Source organism: Mytilus californianus, unplaced genomic scaffold, assembly GCF_021869535.1.
Source record: "Mytilus californianus isolate M0D057914Y unplaced genomic scaffold, xbMytCali1.0.p SCAF_3, whole genome shotgun sequence".
NCBI lineage: Eukaryota > Metazoa > Mollusca > Bivalvia > Mytilida > Mytilidae > Mytilus > Mytilus californianus.
Genome location: NW_026262679.1, coordinates 116,595,846 through 116,601,845, shown reverse-complemented (window position 1 = coordinate 116,601,845; position 6,000 = coordinate 116,595,846).

Genomic DNA, 6,000 nt, shown 5'->3' with positions numbered 1-6,000 from the left:
ACTTGGGAGAGGCACATGCAGAATGTGGTTGGGTAAAACAGGTTTTGCTGGCGCAAAACCCCCCTAACTTTGGACGGTGGCGTATCACAACATAAGAACAGACTATAAAAATTAGTTGAAAAGGGCTTAACTCATCATCCAAAGCACAAAAACAAATCACAAAATCACAAAAGACACAAAGTACAGATATCTGAGATTACTAACAGTTACCGAATGCTAGATCAAATCCAAAAACAACTAATAAAAGAATCATGTATCTAAGACTAACATTTTAAATTTCTTGAGAAAAAAATAGTTGCAGAAGGGAAGTAAGAAATGGCTTGCTTCTAATGAATATATGCGAGAGAATAAAACTAAAAAAATTTAAAACAACATTGAGTTTTGAAAATATTTTCTGTTGCAGTAATTAAACTATATAAAGGAAAAAATAGTTTACGTTCTATTAAAAAAAACAACTCATGTCCCATAAAAGATAATTGGTCAGTGCATAAAGTGAAAACGAATTGGTGCAATGCTCCTTCGAAATCTTATACTATGGTATGTTCTCTGTCCAATAAGAAAAACATACACACACTACGAAGCTGTCACTCTTCACAGAAACAAGCGCGAAGGTCGGTGGTTCTCTCCAGCTTCCTCCAACAACAAAAACTGACCGCCACAAAATAGCACAATAGTGTTGAAAGTGGCCTTAAACACCAATCAATCAATCAGAAACAAACGTCAGATATGTTGACAGGTTAGCACGAATGCTGTTATCAATTACAGGAATATAATTATAGAAAAGAAGATGTTTTATATTTAAATATATGATAAGATCATTAGAAAGAAAATACGAAGATATTGAAAAGTCCATTAAAAATAAAAGATAAAACATTGTTAGAGAAAAATTGAATGTTTCATAATTTAAGTTAACATGAAGTTACCAATAATAGCTTCTATCCGTTTATCATCTGGACTGTGTTGGATGGTTATTATCAAACTTATCTAATTGACAATAATACCAAATCTCCCTTTTTATATTGAATAAGGATATGCAAAAATAGATAATTTATAGAGTAGTGGTGAAAAATAGTAACTTGTAATTAAAAGTCAATTTATGTATCAGAAGAAAGCTTACTTCAGACGTATCAAAAATATATTAGAATTTGCATCTTTCTATGATATAAATGAGATAATCAGCTACAAAAATGTACTACTGGTTTAGGGGGAAAGTCAACTCAGGAGTCAAATAATTGGTTACTTTACACTGATTAAAAATATGCAAGTTAGCTACTTCCTCTTTGAAAAAAACCATTTTCGGTGTCTTACGAGTGCTAATATCACACTGATTCCAACAACATATGGTTTCTTGTGGATGCTTAATTATTTTTTAGAGAAAAAAAATATTTTTATGATTTCTGAGGAGAAGCAATACGAAGAAAAAGTGTGTACATGGAGAAAACTCTTAAAGGGAAAAGTGTTCGGTTAAAAGTGATGAGTTTCAAAATCGCAATAACTGTTCCATTTCATATAGTATTGCCATATTGCGAAACAAAGGCGACATTTCAAAAGTGGCAGATAAAAAAGGCAATCAATACAAAATAATTATTAATCGAGAGAGCACAGAAGTTATCCATAGCAAGAGAAATTAATGGACAAGACAAATATAAATCTGTAAAATAAAGGCTAGACAACAAGAAGCAACAAATGTGAAGTTGAACTCATTGGTTTGGAAAGGTCCTGATATTCTGCTCACTGATGACCTCAGCCGTGTGATTTTGATAAGTTAAACTAATAAACTATTTAAGATCGTTAGGGTTATTACTGCTACAAACAGAAGTATTTTACACGATGTTTTTGCATGACGTAATAATAGGCAAATACGAATTGTCTAGGTAATTAGTTGAAATTTAAAAAAGGCAAAGAGTGATTATGTTTGTCGCGATAGGTGACAATTATTAGCATCGTGGTATGGTTTATAGACAAACACGTGCATTGACTCATCTAATAGACCTAACATCATATGTTTAACATTTTCGTTACTAATTCTATCATGTTCTCTTCTCCATACGGCATTATAATTTTTGATATAATATACAAATATAAGTCGCTTTAAATTGATAATCATCATTTAAAGGCAATAATTTGACCTTAATAGTCAAAATAAGTAATGAAAGAAACATTAAGTTATGGTATAGAACCACTAATTCAGGCCCGGTCGGAAAGAACATACAAGAAAGTAGTACATATTTTAAACAAAATAGTTCCTACGCATAGCTGTATCTTTGTCAATAGTGGGAATATTTGGGTTGTTTTAGTATCAAATGAAAGCTTGGGGACTTGGAATCACTGTAGAACCCTTGTTGAAAGTTTTATTTGAATAACAAAAAAGTATATGAAATTTTAATAGGGGGGCTCATTTGGCCTGTTGTTCAGATCAGAAGTTCCTGTTTTTGTACTATCAAACTTCCGGGAACCAGTACGCTCTAATATGCAATTAAAGGTATGTTGAATTTTTCAGCACAAGTCAGGATAAGGTACAGTTTTTACATGAAATAACTGCCACTTTATTTGAACCTAAGATAAAGTAGCCATTAATGCTTGAAATTGCAGAATTTAACATAGAAAGCAATGGGGCTATGAATTAGTGGTTTTATACCTATTACTGACAGGCATGTGAAATTCTATTTTTAGAAATCATACCCTTTACAGTGAAAATTGGTCACATTTGTTGTCAGAAATCATGTTACATTAATTTGTTTATGTAACAATTATGTTAGTGTCAAATTACAGCCCTCAAATTGCTACAATAAGGTATTTTAGCCTTTTTTGGTCATTTAGCATGCACACAGTTAAGATTTTACCTGAAATTTTAATTTTTGGATTATCTAACACTGAAACCAATGAAACTTGTATATTATGACTAGTTTATAGTATAAATATTGTTTTTGGTCAAATTATTTAATGAGTGTTCATGTTTTATTGTGTTTCTTAGTGAATTATTTATTTCAAGGAAAACTGGTGTATACTTATATAGGAATTACAAAATTTCACTTGAAATGCATTTTATAACCATTTTAGCAAGTTGTCTAGCTTGGATATACATAAATTGCTCTTGTTGATCCATGTTTATACATAAAAGTATGGTTTTTTACCAAATCACTCTCCTTTTCCAACATGTAGAAAAAAGGGGGGACAAAATTATCAATTATATTTTATGTTTGGACCACTGTATTTATATTCAAGGAAGAATCTCTGATAAAAATAAGACATATAGGTAAGAACACAGTTATTTGAGTAAATATTAACAAATCAGAACTGGTAAAAATTGAAAAAGTGTCATATCTGTCACTATTAGTATCCATATGTAGTTTTCTTTGTTTAACGCATATGTTACTACCAGTCCAATTTGTGCTTGAATTCAGTGATAGAGAGTTTTGACAAAAGCTTTATGTGCTTTTCTATGCTAGAAATAGATCATAGAAGGAAATTAAGTCAAGCAGAAGTCAATATAACAAGTTTGGTGCTGTTATAGGTATAGAACCACTAATTCAGGCCCGGTCGGAAAGAACATACAAGAAAGTAGTACATATTTTAAACAAAATAGTTCCTACGCATAGCTGTATCTTTGTCAATAGTGGGAATATTTGGGTTGTTTTAGTATCAAATGAAAGCTTGGGGACTTGGAATCACTGTAGAACCCTTGTTGAAAGTTTTATTTGAATAACAAAAAAGTATATGAAATTTTAATAGGGGGGCTCATTTGGCCTGTTGTTCAGATCAGAAGTTCCTGTTTTTGTACTATCAAACTTCCGGGAACCAGTACGCTCTAATATGCAATTAAAGGTATGTTGAATTTTTCAGCACAAGTCAGGATAAGGTACAGTTTTTACATGAAATAACTGCCACTTTATTTGAACCTAAGATAAAGTAGCCATTAATGCTTGAAATTGCAGAATTTAACATAGAAAGCAATGGGGCTATGAATTAGTGGTTTTATACCTATTACTGACAGGCATGTGAAATTCTATTTTTAGAAATCATACCCTTTACAGTGAAAATTGGTCACATTTGTTGTCAGAAATCATGTTACATTAATTTGTTTATGTAACAATTATGTTAGTGTCAAATTACAGCCCTCAAATTGCTACAATAAGGTATTTTAGCCTTTTTTGGTCATTTAGCATGCACACAGTTAAGATTTTACCTGAAATTTTAATTTTTGGATTATCTAACACTGAAACCAATGAAACTTGTATATTATGACTAGTTTATAGTATAAATATTGTTTTTGGTCAAATTATTTAATGAGTGTTCATGTTTTATTGTGTTTCTTAGTGAATTATTTATTTCAAGGAAAACTGGTGTATACTTATATAGGAATTACAAAATTTCACTTGAAATGCATTTTATAACCATTTTAGCAAGTTGTCTAGCTTGGATATACATAAATTGCTCTTGTTGATCCATGTTTATACATAAAAGTATGGTTTTTTACCAAATCACTCTCCTTTTCCAACATGTAGAAAAAAGGGGGGACAAAATTATCAATTATATTTTATGTTTGGACCACTGTATTTATATTCAAGGAAGAATCTCTGATAAAAATAAGACATATAGGTAAGAACACAGTTATTTGAGTAAATATTAACAAATCAGAACTGGTAAAAATTGAAAAAGTGTCATATCTGTCACTATTAGTATCCATATGTAGTTTTCTTTGTTTAACGCATATGTTACTACCAGTCCAATTTGTGCTTGAATTCAGTGATAGAGAGTTTTGACAAAAGCTTTATGTGCTTTTCTATGCTAGAAATAGATCATAGAAGGAAATTAAGTCAAGCAGAAGTCAATATAACAAGTTTGGTGCTGTTATAGGTATAGAACCACTAATTCAGGCCCGGTCGGAAAGAACATACAAGAAAGTAGTACATATTTTAAACAAAATAGTTCCTACGCATAGCTGTATCTTTGTCAATAGTGGGAATATTTGGGTTGTTTTAGTATCAAATGAAAGCTTGGGGACTTGGAATCACTGTAGAACCCTTGTTGAAAGTTTTATTTGAATAACAAAAAAGTATATGAAATTTTAATAGGGGGGCTCATTTGGCCTGTTGTTCAGATCAGAAGTTCCTGTTTTTGTACTATCAAACTTCCGGGAACCAGTACGCTCTAATATGCAATTAAAGGTATGTTGAATTTTTCAGCACAAGTCAGGATAAGGTACAGTTTTTACATGAAATAACTGCCACTTTATTTGAACCTAAGATAAAGTAGCCATTAATGCTTGAAATTGCAGAATTTAACATAGAAAGCAATGGGGCTATGAATTAGTGGTTTTATACCTATTACTGACAGGCATGTGAAATTCTATTTTTAGAAATCATACCCTTTACAGTGAAAATTGGTCACATTTGTTGTCAGAAATCATGTTACATTAATTTGTTTATGTAACAATTATGTTAGTGTCAAATTACAGCCCTCAAATTGCTACAATAAGGTATTTTAGCCTTTTTTGGTCATTTAGCATGCACACAGTTAAGATTTTACCTGAAATTTTAATTTTTGGATTATCTAACACTGAAACCAATGAAACTTGTATATTATGACTAGTTTATAGTATAAATATTGTTTTTGGTCAAATTATTTAATGAGTGTTCATGTTTTATTGTGTTTCTTAGTGAATTATTTATTTCAAGGAAAACTGGTGTATACTTATATAGGAATTACAAAATTTCACTTGAAATGCATTTTATAACCATTTTAGCAAGTTGTCTAGCTTGGATATACATAAATTGCTCTTGTTGATCCATGTTTATACATAAAAGTATGGTTTTTTACCAAATCACTCTCCTTTTCCAACATGTAGAAAAAAGGGGGGACAAAATTATCAATTATATTTTATGTTTGGACCACTGTATTTATATTCAAGGAAGAATCTCTGATAAAAATAAGACATATAGGTAAGAACACAGTTATTTGAGTAAATATTAACAAATCAGAACTGGTAAAAATTGAAAA